The following is a 23,149-nucleotide window of genomic DNA, read 5'->3' on the forward strand; positions in this document are numbered from 1 at the left end:
TATACAATTTCGGAATAGTTAGTAGTTTTTTGCACTCTAAGACGAGAAAAACTCCATATAAGGCATAAAGAACATTTGATTTGATTGTTAAGAAACTTTTAAATCAGTTGGTATAATTTCCCTAATTTAAGTTTCCACTACTTAAATGCAATTGCCTTAAACTATATTAAACGACCAAAGAAAAGTTTGAAAAGACTTGTGATTTTCTGTTACTTTTTTAATTGAAACTCATGTAATTTACAACTGTTTACTTTGTAGAGACATTAGGTATATTTTTGGAAGCCGGAGAGATGAAAAATTAGCAACCGCCTTCGCCGGTAATCGAAGCACGGACCTCTGGAATACCGGCCCAGCGTGCAGAACCACTACACCACGAAGGCACGCTAGGAAAGTGGGAGAAATACCTTGTAACTTAGACAAATGAACATCTTCTCCCAAGTGTCCAAATTAGTTTGGTGTAGCTGATTACAGCAAAGCACGCGCGGCTATCTACCTAAGAGGAGGAATGCCTTCGTGGATGATTTTTCTAAGGAAAACTCGCTAGTATACACGTTACACATGGGGAAAACCACGTAAACACCCATGCAGCCAGCCCGTTAGCCAAGATTCGAACCCCGGACAAGCACGTTCATAGATCTTACCCTCGCCCGCTAGTGGTCTTCCCAAATAGACAGATACTGCCCGTTAATCTCACGACCAGTGCTGATTAGGTATTCACATTATTGGTAGGTATATGATGAAACGTATCTTAACGAGCATGCAGTCGAAGGATAAATATTACTCGAAAGCTATATATAAATTTTAAAATCAAATAAATAATTTCAAACGCGGATGTTTGGCCACATTTTAAACCTTAAAGTTTTTATTATTATTATTATTATTATTATTATTATTATTTTAATAAAAATACTTTATTTGTCCTTCTTACATGTCCGTTCCCTGGGGATAGCTTTTATCATTAGTTACTGTCTTAAGAAGATACAAATGTTAAAAGTCTTTTGCTATCAATTATTAAGAACTACTTTTTTGTTTAAATGTGTGTCTTGCCTTACACACTTTTGAATACCAGCTTTTCTTTTTATTGCATAAAAATTAAATTTTTTTCTCAGTTTCTCGATTCACTAGTTTTTAACTCACCTTTTAAAGTTATGTTTGTTTTGGTTTTTTTTCATTACCTCAAAGCAGTTGACAGCTATCTGCCTAAAGGGAAGGATGACTTCGTGAAGGGCTTTCTAAGAAAAACTGGCTCACACTCGGGGAAAGTCGTGAAAACGCTCATGCAAACCAGTCCTTTCGCGCGATTCAAACCTCGAACCGAATTACAAGTATTCAGCGATATTACCGCTCGGTCGCTGGTGGGCCCATCTTTTAACGAATAAAGAATATAAGAAAAACTAAGTGATCCTGAGGATCTTCGATTTTATTTTTATATTTAAATGGAAGAGGTTTTTAGTGTACGTGGAAAGACTGTTTTTAAGATAAATGACATATTTTTGACCATATCGTAAATTCAGAAGAAATATCAAGCTGTGTTAAATACAGGAAATTTAAATCATGTTAAAATGCTACTTTTACCTCAGTATGTAGTTAATGCTTCAGATTTAACCTAAATGTATAAGGTATTTTCTCCCTCATTTCCGCATGCCTTCGTGGTGTAAATGGAAGCATGTTCGACACGTATCTGAGGAGAGGGCCAGGATTCGAGTCCAGGCTAGAGCTCTGCATATTTTTCACGTCTCCTGCTTTAAAAAAAAAAAAAAAAAAAAAAAAAAAAAACTTAATGCCTCTGCAGTAGCACTCGAACTAAAAGGTGGTGGACGATAATTCGCCATCACCTGGATTTGGCGAGTGGGTCCCTTAAATCCCAGTTGATCCATAAAAGGAGGAGTATATAAACCATTATCTTCCTCCTTCCAGCACGCCTTCGTGGTGTAACGGTAGCACACTCAACGCGTATTCGAGAAATTCAGTTTCGAGTTCCGGCGAAGGCATTGCTCATTTTTCATGTCTCCTGCTTAAAAAAAAAATCTAGTGAATCTATAAATGTTTCAAAAATTTTCACATATAACTTAAAACATTTATTAATCTTGCTTTATTATTTTCTAATTTTTATGTTATAAATTATTATTACTTGCTTTATAAATTTACTTTATGTTAAGAGCCTATCGATTATCTCTTGGATAATGTATAACCAAAAAAATATCCACCTAACATATCAAATTTAAGACGAGAGTGTTTATTCGCATGCAATTATCGTTTTAATTGCAAAATACAAAGGTAGCACAAATATTAGAGTATCTAAGAAACAATATTTTTTTTGTTGTCAGAATCTTTTAATACATCATGGAAACTTAAACATTAGCTTAACATAAATGCTAAAATTCTTCAGACGTTCCTTTCACATTTTTTGCTACCTTAGATGCGGAAGAAATGCTTTTTGAAATAAAGGAAAACGCAATTTTTTATCTGCTTCAAAGGAGCTTTCTAATCAAGTGTCCCTTCAGAGGAAACAGGAGCACGCCATAAATGCGAAATTATAATGTAATAACTCTGGATGGATAATTTAATCATTAATTTATAAGGCAGTCTGAAATAAATTTAATTGATGTGTTGAATATGAAAATTGCAGATTTAAAAATGCAAGAGTAAAAAAATAAAAATTAGAATCACGCATTTACAAAAAGGTAAAAACTGTTAAAGAGGTTGCGAAATTTTCTTTAAACGCTAACTATTAATAAATAGAGAAACAATTAATTTTTCTTATTCGTTAACTAATAACATGTATGACAGTAATTTAAAGTAATTTCAAAACTTCTCAGGTTAATCTTTGCTTGAAAGATTAAAATGATTTTAAGACCAAAGCTGTTTTAAACTATTTATAAGGATACATCAGATTATACAAAATGTTTAAGTTTAGGAAGGTTATGTTAAATATTATTAGACAAATAAAAAGGTGTTCGCAAATGTACCAAAAACTCTTCAAAAAGTTAATACTCTTGTTAATATTAGAACATAGTAATTTTGTTTTATATCAGCATCATATTCAAAGAAAAGTATCTTTAACTATATATAAAGCAATGTTTAATAAATAAGACTAATGGAAATGAATTAAAGTTAACTTAAAAATTACGCTTTTTAATAATTCGATTAAAATTTAAAGTTTTAAATCATAATTTGTCGCCTCAAGAGGCGAATTACGCATACAGTTACATTAACTCTCCCCTTTCTGTTACCAATCCCCCGCTCCTTGGGCAGACAAAAAATAGTGATCTATTCATGTCACTCTTTTATAGCATAACATTTAATGTAACTTCGCATTTTGAACAGCAGAGAAATTTTAAAATTGTAAACAAGCTTGTAAGAAAAGTTGTGTCCATTACAATTGGTGAGTTCCTTTGTCCATGTTTTTCACGCCATAGTTTGAGCAATGTGTAAAAATAGTGTAACTTCTTACAGATTAAGAGTAAGAAGGGAACGGGAATACCTCCATTTTTGAACGAATAAACCACTTACTTTCAAGTTACAGATTTAAACCTTGGTTCGCTGCTGAAGCTAAATTTATAAAGTTATTAGACGAAACATTATATGTCTATAATGTGAAATTTTATTAATCCGATTAAAATTCAGCCATCAGAGACTTTTCTGAGTTCATGAAGCATGGTATAGATTATCTGCCGAAGCCTTTCTCCTTTTCTCTAAACGAAAATAACTCATGCTTATTTGTTAAAATTGCTTTTGCCAAATACGTGATTTTATTTTTCTTCAAAGCAAGCAAATTTTTTTTTACAAACAAAACGTTTTTCGTTTACGGCCGCATTCACCTGTATACAAATGCTTTTACCTGACATTTTGAAAATCTTAATCTATTATCTCAGAGCTCTCTGTATTCATATTCTTACCACATGATTTCAAAATTTGCAAATTTAGCAAATTTCCACAATAGGCAATTTTTGACTTCTGCGAAGAGTTAATATTACTTTTGTTCTTATATCGGAGGCTGACTCCTTAGACTAGTTACAGCACACATAACTATTTAAGGAGCAGAATCCCTCAACTCTGAGCTTTCTTTATTTATCTCACGGAATTTGCTGTTTTCTGGATTTAGGGAGCTTTAGCTAGAAGGAACTAGAGTTTCCTAATAAATACATAAAAGTAAATTTATAATACGCATGTTAATGCTCACAACGAATAGCGAAGTAACGGGTATTAAAAGCACATTTAGTGGTAAAATTGCATGAAAACGTAAATACTGGTAAGGTAACTGGTAGAGAATAAGGATGGGAAAAAAGTAGTTTTTATTATCGGAGCTAACAGTTCTGATATTAGTTAAATTTGTAAGTCTCAGAATCGAAACAAACCTACATAAAAGCACCAAGGAAAAAATATTTGGGTGTCTCTAACAGACTTGTATACATGGAAACATGTTTGAGACTATCACCTACTATTTGAGCGAGTTTCTTCAGTTGTAGAGGATACAGATGTTTTTCTAGGTTCCAAGAAATTTTCGCTACTCTCGGAGATGATCGTCTACAACAGATGATCATCAGAAGAAGTTTCATTGTATATTTATTTATAGTATTCAGGTAATATTTATTTCATATTAAATTATACAATATTTTGCTAGAGTTAGAAAATCGAAAAAAATTAACCACCTAGATTTTTTTTCTTAATGAGATACGATTCCTCCTCGTATCTTGTCATTCCTAGGTGATGCCTTAGGCTCTTATAATGCTAAAAGCAGTATTCATATTTTTCTAACAGTAAGCCCTTTCTGTTTAATACTTTTTAACATTCTTCTTCAACCTACGTTAGGTTCTTCAACAAGCTATAAATACAAAGAACCTTAAAACTCATTGAGAATTATAATGGATTGAATTGACGTTCGTGATGTTCTTTGGATTCCTGCGGAGACAGTTTTGTTGTTGCTAAGTCAGTTTACAGGCTGCTTTGGCTAAGTAATTGCATTGATTCTGTAGGCGAAAGATTGCATTAGATTATTCAGTTTAGGCAAAGTATAAGAAAATTGCCTCTCTAAATTCCATCAAAAATTTGAACACCATCTGAAGAGAAGAAATCCGAGAGTCCTGTAACCTTCTGTTGTAGAACGAATTCAGAAGTTTTAAGCGCTTCCAATCCGCAAGGGCATTACAGATACAAATGTCTGTTCCTAATCTGGCATTTAAACCCCAGCCCAGCAGCGCATGTTGAGTCAGGCAACCTCTCCTGCCCTGAAGATGTATAGGCCGAATAAACCTTAAATTTCGCTTTAGAAATCGCAGTAGGCATGTATACAGTTGTAAATGTTATACTGTACACGTATAATATTTTGAAATTGTACTTCCATTAGACACGTATACTGCTATTCGTAACTCTTTATGCTATATAACAGAATTATAAACTTAAATATGCTTAATTTAATTTTTGAGGTGTATTTAGTTAAGGTACTCATTAATGTAAAATTGCCATTTTGAACTCTGTAAAAGGTAATTGGAGTAATAGAGCCACACTGCGGTCTAGGCAAAACGTTTTTATAACTTTTCGTTTTATTTATTTTTTTTTATTTCAGTGTACTTTCGTCGCTTATTGACAAAAGATTGAAACTATAATATATAATGTCTAACAATATAAATTAGGTTTTATATCAAAAAGCTTAGGGCTGAAATCTAATGACAGGGAAGAGCGCCATAAAGTACTAGGTCATGAAGAAAAATTCTTGCAGTTTCTATTGGACTTTGATTTTTGTGTCACAGTATTGTATCATTATGCAGATTTTCTTGGAAACGTTTTATCATGTCTGAATCCCCATTAGCCACTTTCTTCTTTCTAAGAGACACAGATTTCTCAAGTTTCCCCTTATCTCACTTGCTTAGGTACAGTGTTCCAAACGAAAAAAAAATGAGATTTTCGTCTTAATGACGATCGTTTGAAGGAATAGGGCTAGCTAACCCAAAAAATATCAATGAAGATTTATTGTAATAACTTGAAATTTCATGCTTTGCAGAAATGCGCAGAATCTTCTTCATGCGATAGTTTAAATAAAAAAAGCTTTGTACGGTGTAAAGGCAAGATCATTGCTATGTCTATGAGCAGATGGACTTCTTAGACATTATTTTCAAGTTGTAACCTTTATATGAAAGGTTGTTTAAAATTTGTGGTCATTGATTAGTATGATTTATTACAGCTTTCTGAAACTTAGTGAAATTATTACAGTACATTTATGCAGTAAAGAATCATAATTTCATAATTTGCCCATTAAAATTTTAAGGTTAAAAGAGCAGCAACGTCTCTCTCTATGGTACTGCAAGACGGAAATAATCTTTTTAATTTCTATCTTATTCTCATTGTTTTACCGGTCCTAGAAATCTTTAGGTAATTAAAAAATATATACCTAAAAAAATTTATTTCTATATTATAATTTATTTATTAGTTAGAAATTAAGTTATTATATACCTAATTATTTATTTATCTTTTATTGCTTTGCATACTCCTAGAAACAACCCTATTTTTTTGTTACAACGCCTGAGAAAACGTTGTTGAATAATCTTTCTTTCTTTAACGTAAAGAGAAAATAGTAGTACTAATGTCTGAAATGTTACTTGGTTGTTCATTTTAGGGCCCGAAGATTCTCTGAGAGGTTTGGTTTTAGATCCAGATGAAAGCAAGAAATTTAGCTAGTTTATTACAATTAGTTGTACTAAATACTCAGAATGAAAATTTTCATATCGTGTCATCGAATCGCAGTGCTATTACACACACACACACACATATATATATATTTACTTACATTTACATGAACGTATACACATATATATGTCACAATGTAGATGGGGAGACTATGTAGATGTTAATTTATAAAGAAGAAGGAACTTGAAAATCGTGGCAGATTTACGTATTCAATTTCCTTTTAATTGATATCTGCGGCCACAAATAGCTTGGCACACTAATCATATCTGTTCAAGAACATATTATTTACAATTTTGATATTGTTGCAGGAAGAGAAGATTGAAAAAAGAACGTTATGTTCGAGACAAAATTTTAATTCAGAATAACTTAGTTTGGACTATAATCGACAGAGGTTTATTATAAGCAACTATTATTTTTAAAAGAAAGAGGGAAAATATCCAAATTAAAATAAAATCAATGATTGTGATTACCTACGAATGATCTTACATCTTACATTACTCGTAGCCAAGAGCCTTCGCTTTTTCAGGAGCACAGTTCGTTCTCGGTTCCTGTTAATGAACGACAACGTTCGTCCACATAGGACACAGATAGTCGATGATTACCTAAAAAGTGAAAATATTCACCGCATGAATTGGCTAGTCAGATCTCCTGACTTTAACCCTATAGAGCATGTCTGGGACGCTTTTGGGAGGGCAATTTCCTCTCACCATCCCTCTCCGAGAAGAGTCCCGAAATTGAACTTTACCTTGCGGGAGTGGGATCGACTGCCACAGGGAATCCTCAACTTCCTCCCGCCCAGTCTGCCGTCACTTTGCGCGAACTGCCTGGCTGTAAAAGGGGATCATACCCCATATTAGACTCATTTTCAGTTCCATATCACAACGTGGATTTTGGACATCCCGACTCTATGAGCTTTACTGATAATCATGCGTACTTAAAGTGACTTTTGAATGATACATCTCTTTCTCTGTTATAAACGTGTATTTATACAAATTTTCATAAAAATTTGCCCATTAGTCCAGCTAGTTTCTTCTCTTGGATAAAATACCTTGTTAAACATTGTCACCGTTCGAGATTTCGGCTAGAAAAGACATTTAAATTTTGCCGTTTATTTTCTGATCCTTACTTAGCTCCACATGAATATTACCAATTTTCCAAAATGAAAGCACAATACAGCTTTTTACATATCAAGCTTTTTACATACCCTTGACTTGTAAAAAGCTTGTTAGGAAATATCTTATGTGCATCGAAGTTTGTAATTTATTTCAGTAAAATTCAATATGTTTAATCTAAAGCAATTCGAGTTTTAATTTACCGCAATGCGTATGCTTGCAACTGTATAAATGTCTAACTTTTTAAGATGTAATCTTGACTCAAAATTAATATTAAACAATTTAGAATGTGTTATTTAAAAATATCTAGTTTGAGAATTTTTTTCAAGGGTATGTAAGTCATATTAAACAAGATAAAAAATTTTAAAATTCAATTAATGGTAAAGGCTGTCACTCTTGAAAGTTAAACGAGACACAACTTAATTAGCTTTACTCCTACAATGTTTATTTCTGTTTTTTTGAAACCTTTAGTAATTGCAACTGTGTCTACCATACTACCATACAGAAGTGAAAAATACTCCAATAGCGATGCTTTGTTTCTCTGGTTCAGGAATCATTATACAATACTGAAACACCAAATTTTAAAAGGAAGATTCAAATCTGTTACTCACTAATGCTTATCGCAGTCAACAGTAACTTCTTAAATTTGTATTGAATGTTTTTGTTATACTGCATATAATTTTAAAATTTGGTAATAGATAATCGTTAATTCGCTCGAGTCTACTTTGTTGTTTAAAAAATAATGCTTATTTTGACATTTAAAATTAAAACGTGATAAAGTATTTTTGACTATTGGTCAAATGTTTAAAATTGTTTTAACTTTTTACTAGTAATAAATCGTAATCCTTATATTTGCAGTTTCGAATAAAACATCAAACCAAATCATATTTTCATAATTACTTACAGTAGGTATTGTAATATGTGTAAGTATATTGTAATACATACTGACGACAACGTCAACGACATATACAAATCCTTGACTTGTATATGTCGTTGACTCCAATGTGTTGTGATGAGATAGATTAATCGGTAAGTAGTGCTTTAAAATCTGAATAATGACTGCCTTGATGTATTTTTGTGGCATTCTGTTTCTGTCTTTTAACTTATTAAAATTTAAGGAAATACAGTTTCGAATAAAACATCAAGCCAAATCATATTTTCATAATTACTTACAATGTATGTAAGTCAGTAAGTATTGTAATATGTGTAAGTATATTGTAATACATACTGACGACAACGTCAACGACATATACAAATCCTTGACTTGTATATGTCGTTGACTCCAATGTGTTGTGATGAGATAGATTAATCGGTAAGTAGTGCTTTAAAATCTGAATAATGACTGCCTTGATATATTTTTGTGGCATTCTGTTTCTGTCTTTTAACTTATTAAAATTTAAGGAAATACAAGGATATTTTCATTATATGAATTTTCCAAATGTTGTGTCATTTATACTTATGTTTTACTAATAAAATATTATTAATTTACATCTATTCTACTTGCTTCATTTCGCCCTGAGGTTTGCCCATTCCAAAATTTATGTAGAATTGAGTGGCAAGCAGTTTTATTATAAAGTTAGATGTTGCGCATAGCTTGTATGTGAGAATTTTACCTTGCCCGTCCTCACAGCACTACCGTAGAAAGTTTGTTTTCCCTCGGCGATTCCGGACTCTGGTCTTGAACTAAACACTGCAGCGCAATGATAAGCTTAAGCTGGTAAATTAAACGTTTTTAATCTCTGTCGTGGTCTTAGGCGAAGCTTGTAGCCTCTGCTAGAAACAGATTAAAATGTTTGAATCAATAGTAGTCTGGAAGAAGCTAGTGCTTAGTACAGATCCAGGTGAGTGGTAATTTTATGTTGTATAATTAAGTTAATCCTCACAAGAGGGCAGGCAGAATAAATTTAAAATTATTCTATTTATGCATCTGTTGGTTTCGAGCTTAGAAATTTTTATGGTAAGACTCATTCATAGAATCCATGTAACACACTCAAATTGTTTGTAAGTGAGCTAGCTAAGTTTCGTTGAACCCAAGAAAGGTGTTGCAAAATTAACATCTTAGATGGAAGCAAATGTCACAGTCACACGACCAACGTACGGTCAGTTAGAAATACCAACAAATTCTTCACAATTCTTTTAAGCTTTTTTTGTAAGGCACTTAACCACTTAAAAATTCTGGCTCCTCCAAGACAGTTAGGTGATTATTGCCCAATTCTAAATCTTACAGCGAAGTCACACTAGCTTTAAGAAGAAGAGAGAAGGTTTAAAAAAACATTTTAATTAGAACTCCAGCTTAAAAGGTTTACACTACTTGTATAATAACACAACAAGTCACCACTTCTTGTAGAATTTTTAACGTAAAACACAACCAATTTAAATATGAAATTAGCAAAGCAAAGTCCGTTTCTAAGATTTGGCTCAGGCCCTGCACTCGCGCGAGTAGACATGGCTCGCAAAGGTTAAAAGCTGACTCTAGTAAATCTAGACGATAGGCGAAAGTAGCAATAAAACTGTGAGCGGTCGCTGGTAAAAGGTCAGTGGTCTCCTATTTTCAAGAACTGTATTCTTATATGTATTAACTCATTTGCATCCTGGAGAGATGTTCACGTCTATTACTATACGTTAGTCTACTCTACGCGTTACACGTTATTACACCCTAGACCAGGTTTTTCTGTTTTTGGTACATGTACCACTAATGGTATATCAGGTTATTTTTAGTGTCAGAATTTTTACACAAAAAATTTAAATAAAAGTTCAAAATGATTTAAATGAGTTTCAAATGGCGACTTTTTAGTGCATATAATTGGAAATTGTTCAGTTAAAAAGAACATATTTAGATATTAGAAAGATGGTACACATATTTAGAAATATTTATCATATTAGAAAGATGGAACACATATTTTTTATTTCTATTTATGTGGTACAAAGTTTAAGAAAATTAAGAAGCCATGCCCTACACATTTATTAAACGTATTTCCTTCATTTTTTTAAATACAATATTGTTATATTATATTACTTGCGTATGTATGGGTGTAGAGCCTGTCATTAACTTCCTCTTGATTTGAATCATCAAATCCTTTCCGTTTATGACAATTCCGATTTTTGCTCAAAAGAAATCCTTAACGAAAATCAGAGGACATTTATTTTTGGCAGGATTTTGAATTTCCTGCATAGTTTAAGAATTTTAATAATGCAGTGTGCATCGTGTTTCTTGTTGCCAAAGTTGGAGACGGTACCTTTTTAAATGAACATTTTACCAATAATTATCTGATAAGGAAAGTTGTTCATAAGTTTTAGCGAAAATTAGATTTAGAGTTAGCACTGTTCTTCTTCCTTGGTGCATAGCATAATCTTTGCTCAGACCAGAAAGTAGTGCAAATTTAAAGGCATGCAGCATAGCTTAAAAGCGGGAGTTTAACACTAACTGTGGTCTACTGCAGTTTTCGCGGCTGTTTCACTCAGGGCTTATCTCGGTGCTTTCGTGAAAGACAAGAAATTAGGTGGTAACTATGCTGTTAGCAACATATTAAAGTATCAGCTGTAGTGCAGATAGACTAAGTGTTTATCTTTGAACTAGAATTTTGTTTTGTCAACTCTGAGCTGTATCTGTACGGCAAGCAGCCTCATATATGTAATAATTTCATACGATAAGTCATCATTAAAACTGAATACATTACTTTCAATGTTTGTATAAAATTTTTATTTTCGTTCAGTTTGTTAAGATGAGAAGTGACTTACGTTGTTGAGTGTTCGTTTGAGTTGTAATTTTCAGATGTAAACTCCAAGGAGTGGCTTGATAAATTTTATTAGGACTTTAATTTGACTTTTGTTTTGTATTGACAATTAAATATTTGTTAAAGCTGATATTCCGCCAACTGGCTATGTGTTAGTCGTTAGGTTGAATGTTCATTTTAAATTCATTTCACACAAAAGAGTAATTAGGTAAATTAATAAGTAATGAATAAAAATTCATTTTTTAATGCAAAAAATCATTATTATTATTAATACAATTAAGTATTGCTCCAAACGTCTTTGCTTTTCGTAACTATATTACTATATAAAATTTCTTAAACTAGTAAAACATTTTTTTTTATTTTTCCCGCTAGAAAATATCTAAATTAATAAGACAGAATTTGGGAGTAATGAACTTGAATGTGACTATGGTCACTACAGTTTCTGTAGCAGTACAAATCCCTACGGAAGTACTTATAGAAACGAATATCTAATTATAAACAGCAGTGACATAATTTTTGTAACGTCTATGACAATTTATTTCGCATTTAATGTTTTGAAATGAAAAGGTGTGCTTTCATTTAACGCCTCATTTAGCTATGACTGTAATGCCAGAGAAAGTTATGATTGAGATCTGTTCAGGGAATAGAAAATGACTGTTTTATCCCCGAACTAATAATGTTGCGCCCGCTATCTTATAATGAGGTGAAGCAAACATTTTTCTTTTCTGAAAGCTTCTAACCAATAGTTATAAGCTGAAGGATATATCCTATCGCATATCGTATCTAAGAATTCAAATAGAACCAATTACAAAAGGTTATAAACAAAATCTCAAAATGTCCGTTAGTAGAAGGATAATCAAAATGCTTTCCTTCAAGTAAATGTAATTTGACTCGTGTAATCTAGGTGCATGTATATAAACACTATATATTAACGTTATAAGCTATATATAAACACTGAGATTTTGATGTCTGTAATGAACTCTTGAAATTATCTACGTTTAAAGCTTGGCAGAAACTAATACTGAAATTTATTAATGAGTAATTACTTTATGAAATGTATTAACCTAGAAAATGCTTCATAAAGGTTCTTTATAACTCGGAATTCATGCCGGAGTCTTCCATTAACCACAATTAAAATCGTTGGTCTTCCTTCATTTTGCTTTATTTCTTATCGTAACTTGTCGATTGTCTTTACTCTTCTGTCTCGTAATATTTTGAAGAAACAAGTCCAGACTTAAGTAGGAAATGGATAATACTGGAAGAGTCCGTTAGATACCATCTTTCGCATTCTACGAAACACTAACTTATTTTGATGTACTAAAGAGTTTTCTAGTGGAGACCAAACCGGAATTTCTCGATTTACATTTGAACACTCTAACCGTTGATCAATCGAAGTTTTCAGTCTTCCTTATTGTAGGTAGTCGAGGTAATGAGGATATTCCAAGTGAAATCTTACGATCTACGTTTCCCTTAAGTTCGAAATTAGATGAATAATATATCAGAGTGCTGATTATGCGAAGAGGCTATTTTTAAAATCAGACTGGAATGATATAAAAAGAAGTTCTTTAGAAAGCATACTTTCAAAAAAGCTATGTAACAGAAGAGGAAGAGCAACTTGCAACTTTCCAAAGCAGTTGATTTCAAAGAATGATACAGATGACCGGCTGTTGGAATCAGATGAATATATATCCATTAAAGAGATCCTGGAATCATATTTTAAGGGGAAGAGAATATAATAGAATTGGCCAATGCGAGAATGAATATCAGGAAAACTAGATCATATGAAGAAGACGGGAGGCATCTAAACTATAATGAAAACCCAATTGATGATAGATTAAATATCAAAGTAAATAAAAGGGAATATAAACATTAATGACAATGATATCATGTTGACTCTTCAAGTTTATTCAAGGCGAATAAGAAACTGAGGAAAATAAAATTGATAATTGATGATCATATGTTTTCATCAAATGCGAAAGAAGTTAAATGCTCAAAAATAGCTATGAAATGGCATAAGTGACAAAAAAGTTCTGATCCAGTTCAACTTCTATGTCTGCAAAGTTTTCTGGATAGGTCCGCATATCAAAGAATGCCTTCTTTGACGCAAAAATATTTACAGTTCTTTCAATGTTAATCAAACGTACGTATAATTAATCTTGCTTTTAAAACCCATTACACTAAAAACGTTGAAAGGCGGCAAATGCCAGTGTTATTCCAAATAATCCTTGATATTGCGCAGCCCAAATCTGAAATATATTTTTATTATAAAAAATATATTTTATTATAAAAACGAAAATATACTAAAATTATTTAAAATATTATTTTGGGCTGGATTTTAAGATTTTTGCTAATTTATCCAAACATTTTGGTAATCTGAAGTGTAGAAGTTAACCACATATTCCAGTAGTCTGTTAGATTATTTATCACCTATAAAATATTTGAAAATAAAAAAAGCTTAATCCTGGTTATAAGGTATTCACTGAGTTAGCAAATCTCAGTATTGATTTGCTTTTGAAATTCAGTACGATTCACAATCACCATTAGAGGTTTTTCTCATATTTGCATAATTAATCTTTATTATCGTTTTGTCGTTTCAGATATTATCATTAAATTTTGGAAAAGCGAACAAATGAAAAGTAAAATTTCACATCTGTAGTTGGAAAGAATATTAAGTTACAGAAAACTGTACTTTAAATTAAATCTATATTTGCTAAATGATGTAATTAAATAAATTGCGGAAGAAAATAAATCGATCAATAAGAAGAATAGAAAGATAGAACTAGTACATTTTCAAATGCTTCTTTCTGATCAGATTGTGGTTTAAAAAAATTAGAAACATATTGAATCAATACAATATGTTTAGAAACATATTGTATTAATCAAGTATTGATTCTTCAAGTAAATTACCTGTTCTGAATAATTACATTTTGTGAATAAATACAATATAGCTTTGAACGATAATGTTTCTGGTTCAAAAACTGTATTTCACTTTGCTGATTTCATAAAATTTGTTATATATATTGCCCTTTTTTCATTTTAAAAGAATTAAATCTCCTGCATAGTTTTTTTATGATTGTAACGCATTTCACATATCCTTATATAGAATACAGGTCCACACAAAAAATTTTTGTTTCTCCACGAAAACATTTTTAAATTGGTTAATTTTGTTTAAGTTTTGATTTTAGGCGTGCTACATTTGAGATCATTTTACTACTTTAAATAAGCTTCAGAATACTAGGAGAATAATTATTTATTTATTTCATTCTTCGTTTTATTAAGAGATTTCTTAAAATTGCAAGGAAATTTAAATGAGATCTATAGGAATCTGTGAGAAACGTTCTTTCACATTTATTGAAGTCTTATCTTTGAAATCAAACCTGAATTTTTTTGGTTCTATTAAAAATGCGAATATGGATTAGATACCTATAAATAACCCATATAAAAGAGTTGCTATTTTATACGAGATTTAACTCCCAGTCCACAAACCAACATTGCTGTTTTTCCCCTTGCTGAATACATTACCTGCCAAACTACGAGTAATATCAACGAAGACACCTTCTTACTATAGTTGCTCCTTGTACTGAAGATCTTTTCAGACGTCATTGCCTTCTACATTGTCTGGCGTCAATTTTCAGGTATGATTGACTTTGCATTTGTTTGACTCCACTTTTCAGACGTTATTGCACTACTGCATTGTCTGGAAATCGAACTCGAGTGTGATTAACGAGTTAACTGTAACTATAACTATTAATTACTGTTCTTCAGGATTATAACCAGGTCATGTTTACCATTTGTATTTTGGTTATGCAATAGACAGTAGCTGTACTTAATTTCAGAGGAGCCGAGATAAAATTAAAAAATATCAAACAACCAAAACGATATTTATATCGCTTTAAAAGGTAGTAAAATAGTTATTGAGCAGAAAATAAAGACTCAAGGAAATTAATAAGGATTTCACACTGATTAATTAATGGGATTATTCATAAATTAATCTTTCTTATTAACTTTGTATTGCATTTAGGAATATATATTTGTATATTCTTGCAATTTCACGATTTTCGTATAAGCTCTTAGCTATATTTTAGCTCTTAGCTCTTAGCTCTTAGCTCTTAGCTATATACATTCCATAATCTTTACCATATTTAATATTTGTCTTGAAAAAAGCAAACAAAACGTTTCGTACAGTGGATCTGAAAATCTATTTCAGATATAATATTATGGCTTTGCAGGGTAGCAATACTAATGCAACTAAGTTTTGAATAACATTCTTGTCCAGTATGTGACAAATTGATACTTCAGACATTTATGTTAACAGCAAACATTAGTGAGCAATTTGTAATGAGTTCCGAGCAAAAATTCGCAGGGCAGTCTTCTTGAGAAAGAAAAGTTTCTACTCCTTTGTATGTCAGAGATAAGTCGCGAAAAATTATAAAAAATTTATCATGATTTCTGCTTATTGAAAAATAACGAACAATGTCTGAAAACTTGATGTTGATTATTTTGGGATAATAAAACTAGTTGGCGGAAGAGAACAACCAGCACAACAAATAAAAACTTATTGAAACAAAAAAGCAGCAATATGTTCATTGAAACTATTGCCGCCCAGACGGGAAAGGGGTTAGTGACTCTGGCTGACATACCGAAGGGCCCAGGTTCGAATCCTGGAGAAGGAATGGATGTTATCTGCCCGTCCTTTTATAGGAGACAATAGTGGCACACCTATTAGGTGCTTCCATAATAAAGAGATCACCGCTTCCAACCTTAGTAGTAGCCAGCGCCTGTAAATGGCCAAAGCCCGCCATTGGAAAAATTATTGAAATTATTTATACAGTAACAAAATGTTGCGAATCTACAGTACCTTTTCTTCCGTATTTGTAACTGGCTAGAATGAAGAAATGGAAGAGTTTGAAATTCAGTTTGCAGAGCTTCATTTTCGAAAGAGATAGGAAATGTTTCACAAAATATCTGACATAGTAACGAATGTGATGAGGAGTGATTACCAGTAGTTCACTGTGGGTTTTAAGCTACTTCCAGTCGCTGATTTTATTCCTCGAAGAGAAAAACTATTAAATGGAGTGAAGATTATCTATAGCCTTCAGGACGTAAAGAGAAAAATCCGAACTAAACCAATGTACTGTAAAAGTCACAGCTTCTATATTTTAGGATAACTGGGAGTTCTTTCGCGTTAGACAACTTTTATAAATGGTTCATAAGACTCAAATTTTGCACTTTCAGCGTACAAACGGATTTTTGATGATTTGAAAATATATGTATAATGTTGCAGAAATAGCGACTGCGTAGATGTTGAATATGTTGATCCATAATGAACAGGAAACTTGGCAGCAGAGGGATATTAAATATTCCTTTTTATTTCAATTGTTATTCGCGTCCCATCACTCGACACTCCAATCATGCCTATTTCATACGTTTTGCATTTTTTTATCAGCCGATTCAGATTAAATATTACTTTTTATTTCGATTGACATTTGTGGCCACAATTCATTTTGCCCGCTAATCGTGCCTGTGTCAAACATTATATATTTATGATAGTTTTCTGGTAAGAACAGAAGCAACAACCAGCGCCTTAGCAGTAACAGTAGCAGAAGAAACGTGCGCAGTTATCCAGTATGGAAGCTTATTCAGAAAAAGTTATTACCGTTTTTAGAATATAGAAGGGATGTACCCAAACTAAAATGATGACTTTTAAGGGGTTATTGTTAACTTGATTTATAATTTCGATTTACATAGTTTTCCTTATATATATATATATTGTCCGATCTTTAAGTATATATACATATGTATACATAAGTATCGAATATTAGAAAGATATTGAAAAATTAATGCAAAAATACTAGAAAAATTAAGAAGAGCCAATATATATTAAATGCGCTGTAATAATCGTTGTGAATAATAGAATGGAATTTAAAGAAAAGAAGAATTAATTCGTCAGCTCTCTTGTATGCAGAAAAGAACATAATAAAAAAATAATAAACAAAAACAATATGTCTTCGCTATTACAGTGGAAAATAATAAAATGGAAAACAGAGCAAAAAAAGTAAAAAAAAAAAAAAAAAAAAAAAAAAAAAAGGTAAAAGAGGAGGGAAAAAAAAAAAAAAGATAAATGACTAGTATATGGTTGTAATCCAATTTAAACGAATACCACTCACAAAGGAAAACGAAATAATCACTATAAGCTAACACGTGATTTTTTAGTTTTACGTACTTAAAAAAGTGCTAATCAATGTCTTGAAGAATAGTTCACAAACTCAAAATCGTACACATCGTTATTTGGAAAAAAACTAACTTTTTCAACTAACTAAATTTATATAGGTGTGATGATAATAACTGAGATAATAACTAAATTTATATAACTGCCATGATCGAGGGGTCAACAAATTTCAGATAAATAAATTAGTGATACAAATTTTTGAAATATATGAAATAATTCTGAACGTTAATGTTATGCTAATATATTTCTGAATTTATTATTAAAATTCTCTCTTTTTTGCCTACCAACAGATTAAAAACAACGCTACGTCAATCAAAGTTTCAAAGGAAAGGGTGTCGAGTTGTGAAATCTAAAATAAACATCCTTAATCATCTTTCAGTACTATTATGAGACAGATAACTATTATGAGATTAATATGACTACGAAGGGACGTTTGAAATGGAGACACTTTAACAAGTGCTTCAATCTTGTATGCACAGTTGGGTTTCATATGTAGTGGACTCTTAAGAGAGATGCATCTTGTCAATCAGTGTATTTATAAGGTATTTTCTCCCTTCTTCCTTCATGTCTTCGTGATATAACGGTAGCACAATCTGCGCGTATTTGAGAGGTCCAAGATTCTAGTACCTGTGAGGGTACTGCTTATTTTTCACGTCTCCTGCTTCAAAATAACCTAGTGACTTTACATATTAACTACCTTTTCTCCTACAGAATATCCAGACAATGAGAAAAAGAATAAAATTTTGCACGGAATTAGTATAAAAATAACTGGTAAATGTTTTCTTTCCAGAGTAAGAGAAAAACTGTTGTTTTTTCAACAATACTGAAAAGAAAGTGTTAAACGGAATTTTTTTTTTAAAAACGTTATTAAACATTTGCTCCATGTATGGTTTTCACAACATCTTAAATATTATTAGGATACCTTTTATTAAAAATTACGTATTGTAAGAACTGTAACATGTATAGCAATCCATTTTAATTCTGGAAGGCTTTACCTTTTATTAAAAATTACGTATTGTAAGAACTGTAACATGTACAGTAATCCATTTTCATTCTGGAAGGCTTTTCTGACTTTAACCAAGTTAAACTTCTTTGACAAGTTTTTATGACTACCATATTATCGTGTCTATTCTTTAAAGTTATAATGGGATTTCTACATTCATTAAAAACTATTAATTTGTTATTGGAAAAAGATGATGAATCAAGCTTCGTCTAATCTCAGGATTTCTGTCTGAGAAAGAGAAGATACATATGTAGAGATATTAGGTATTTTTGGAGGCAGGAGAGATTAAAAATTAGCAAACGCCTTCCCCGGGAATCGAACCACGGACCTCTGGAATATCGGCCCAGCGTGCAGAACCACTACACCACAAAGGACGCTAGGAAAGTGGAAGAAATACCTTATATACTCTCCTTTTTAAAGGGCGACTAGGGTTTTAGAGGACCTAGTCGCCAAATTCTGGGTGTGGAGAATCATCATTCACAACCCTTTTAGTTCGGGTGCCACTTTAGAGACATTAGGTTAACTGGAAGCAGAAAAGATGAAAAATATGCAAACGCCTTCGACGGGAATCGAACCACGGACCTCTGGAATACCGGCGCAGCGTGCTACCGTTACACCACGAAGGCACGCTAGGAAAGTGGGAGAAATACCTTACATACTCCTCTTTTTAAAGGGCTACTAGGGTTTTAGGGGACCTAGTCGCCAAATTTTGGGTGTGGGGAATCATCATCCACAACCTTTTTAGTTCGGGCGCTACTGTAGAGACATTAGGCCTTTTCCGAAGCCAGAGAGATGAAAAATATGCAACCGCCTTCGCCGGGAATCGAATCACGGACCTCTGGAATACCGGCCCCAACGTGCAGAACCACTACACCACGAAGGACGCTAGGAAAGTGGGACAAATACCTTACACGTATAAGATAAACTAATTTCATACCAACACATTAAACTATTATAAACAAAGAACCAGACTTCATTTAATGTCACTCAAAATTCGAAAACTCTATTTTTCTTTTTTCAGGTTACGATTTTACTTAAGAACACTAAGATCTAAGGTTAGGTATTTAGCTTGACACTCCAGTAGTTCAGTGAAACTAAAAGCTCTTCAAGTTCAATGCAAATCTTATATAAGTATATAAATGTAGTTTATTGCAGTTTCAAAATCTGCAGGTTCTCTGAAAGATGAACTGTCAAATTTGAGCATAACGTCCAACGTATAGTTGAGTACTACGGACACTAAATCACTAAAACATATATTACGCTGCCTATATACCTGTGTAAGATATTAAAGCTATTCTTTCTACGAGTATTTGGCCAGTCCGAAGCTAGGATCATTTATATGGAAAAATACTGAATAGTAAACCTTTTGTGAATCAACCTATTTAACAATATCTATTACCGAGGGGCTTATTTAACGGAATACCTAGTTTTTGAATCATTCAGCTGTGAAAATACTTGTACTGAGCCCTGAATTATAACACAATATCTCATTCTGCAATGTGCGCTCCGGATGTGGTATTCGGTCAATCTGGTAATCAGAATGATCGTGGTTCGATTTCTGGTGAGTAATTGTTGACTTTTAAAGATCCGGACTTCAAAAATTTTAATGTTTCTACAGCGATATCCGAACTAAAAATGCGGTTGACGATAGACCGTCACCAACTGGATTTAATCAATTGGGTTTCGTGCCTTTCCCCAGTTGCTCTTTAAGCGGGAGAGAATATAAGAAATTATCACATTTTCTGGTACATTATTACGTTGCTAAGTCCTAGTAGCATGTCTAGCTGGAGACTAGAAGATCCAAGATTTGAATCCCGGAGAGGGCATATTCAATTTTTTAATGTTTCTAGCTTCTAAAAATTCTAATATCTCTGTAGAATTAGTTTTCGTGTTTTGTAATGAGATAATCACTTACGCTAGTATTTCGTTAGAGGGTTAAACGCAAAGAGGTCACAAATAGATGCCTCATTGTTTTAGAGGGGTTATCAAGCATAACTTCTAAGGATAACTTTTCTACTGTGTTTTTGTTGAAAGAAAGAGGCACTTTTTATCTTCCCAATATGAAAGCTGCATACAGGAAATTTTCTGTTATCAGTTATCACTATCCAATTTTTTCTATGCTTGGTTTCCAGAACGCTGTAAACCAATATTTAAAATTATTTTTACTATATATTTTAAGTATTCTGCGCGACAAAAGTAGAAAAGCTGTATCAAATATATCTTTGTTTCGTAATTTCGTGATATGGACTTTTTTCCTTAATCGAATTCTTACTCGGTGGAAGTTCTTAATTAGCTCACTAAATGTAATAGTCAGCAGTTTTCATCGTGTCTGTATCCACAGCGTACATCATCTTGTAAATGCCTTTACCTCTTTTCCCATATTTACCTGTCTTACGAATTACGCAGCTTTCTCTCTAAACAACATTAAACCTTTCATTGGTTCTCACAATTTTTGTTTAATACAAAAGTTCTTTGTTACGGTTCTCATTCATATTTTATGACCTAATTAATTTAAAATTTAGTTTTTTTTTTCAATTTTTTGACGGCAAATTGACTACACTTCCTGTGTGAGCGTCTTTTATTCCAGAACAGCAGAGAGCAATCCGTTCCAAAGCAGTCAGCTACACTTCTCGCACCTGACAAATGGAACGCTACAATATTCTGATGTTTCAGTTCGCTGAATGTACTTATATTCGATATTTTTTCATTTGAAAGATCTTTAGAGTTAAGCGTGAGGTTCCAACAATAGAAAGTTAGTTAGGTGAAAAGGAGCTTTCTTCAAAATTTGAACTGAAAAAAAAAAAAAAAAAAAAAGAAAGAAAGAAAGAAACCCTTTTCATAGTCTAAGATTATACCGTTTGCGTTCTGTGTAGAAGACATACATTCTTCTAGGATTTGCATGGTTTTCCAAAAAGATGCCTCTCAGCTGCTAAAAATCTGAAGACTAGCAATTTTGTACTTAGGTCACCTCACATTTAGTACTCATGCTAGTTAACTGAAATTATTACCTCCAGGAATAAAAATACTTTAGATTATGAACATAACTTGACGCATAAATAAATATGCAAGGCTTATGCAACCCTCTTATAAAAACATCGATAATAGGGTGCCAGCTTAAAATCAGGAAACTAAGTATTTAATATCTGCAAATATTTGAATTTATGAAGTTATAAAAAAATTGGAATCACAAAACTGAAATGTATAGGATTCCTAATGCTATTAGAAAGCGCAATAGGTTTTTTATTATTATCCTTCTCGAAAGAAACGAAAACATAAGAAGGGAAAAACAAAGCTGCTCATTTGAGATTTTGAAGGAAAGGAAAGCGAAACACGAACTGCTGACAGCCAAATCTCAATTCTAATACAACACTTTTTTTTTTAATGAAAGAGTGAATTTTAAGAATGGATATTTTTCTTTACTTTATTATTATTATTCCTTTACAATACTTTCTAAATATTATACGAAGCGCGTTTGTGTACTTAACATTCACGTTATGTTATTCTTAACATTTCATGATTGCGAGAATTTTCCAAATATTTCAAACAGCTTTTATTTCCTAAATGACTGGTAGACATTAAAAACAAACGATTAAAATTATTATTTAGATAATATTTAATGCTAATTACTAATGAAATACAAGTATTCTTTGTTTTCTCAGGCGGGAACACAATTTCTTTCAATATTTAATGTTAAAAGGGATCTTATGCTTAAAATAGTTTACAATCTTACAGAACTCTTTTCTTCGATGGGTAACTTTTATTTCAACTAAAGAGGCTGATGGACGTAAATTAGGTAAAAAAACTATTTTTAAAATTAAAAGTTGCAGAAAAGTTAATATAAAGTTTTAGAAATTCTGCTGATAAATAGCATTCACTTATTTAAAATTTAATTTAAATAAATTGTCATGCAAGTCAATAACATAAGAAGAAAAACTTTGAATTCAAAATAAAATTAAGAAATATTTACTAGCCTGCTACTGTTTTCTCATCACTCCAAAAAAGTATGCCGTGATGATGCTTTCCTACTTAAAACATCGCCGAAAAACCGGCAAGTAAGAGCTGTGCCATTCGGCTTTCTAATCACGATCACTCGCACAGAATACATGGAGCGCTATCGGCTGACGTCAGGTGGGAAGTAACGCCATCTAGTAGCTGGGCGGAGAATTCCCTCTTCAGGGGATTGATCGAAATAGGTGAAACAAAGAGAGGATTTGTTCAAAGTTATTCGCTGAACGGCTTCTTGAATAGCATCTTTTCCGGTGTGCCTGTCACAACGGGGAGTTTTGATATCAAGACGGAAGCGCAATTATTCTCTGGAAGTATCTTCTTCCAGACCAATTTTAAGCGGCATTGTCTGCAAGTCCGATTAAGTCGCGCTTTTCAAGGT

General features: G+C 32.3%; 1 protein-coding gene across 3 annotated transcripts in view; it reads right to left on the reverse strand.

The window, feature by feature from the left end:
* Positions 1-22,840, reverse strand: part of LOC118181553 (putative polypeptide N-acetylgalactosaminyltransferase 10) — a 185,451-nt gene extending 162,611 nt beyond the window's left edge. For 2 of the 3 annotated variants that reach the window (XM_085807218.1, XM_085807217.1), the window contains exon 1: positions 22,734-22,840. The gene's annotated coding sequence lies outside the window, so the exon portion shown is untranslated. Of the gene's footprint in view, positions 1-22,729 lie in introns of all 3 variants that reach the window. The other variant, XM_085807219.1, reaches the window with a different exon arrangement.
* Positions 22,841-23,149: the final 309 nt, after the last annotated feature.

Source organism: Stegodyphus dumicola, chromosome X1, assembly GCF_044657685.1.
Source record: "Stegodyphus dumicola isolate Sdum_Otavi_A_Nest chromosome X1, ASM4465768v1".
Lineage (NCBI taxonomy): Eukaryota > Metazoa > Arthropoda > Arachnida > Araneae > Eresidae > Stegodyphus > Stegodyphus dumicola.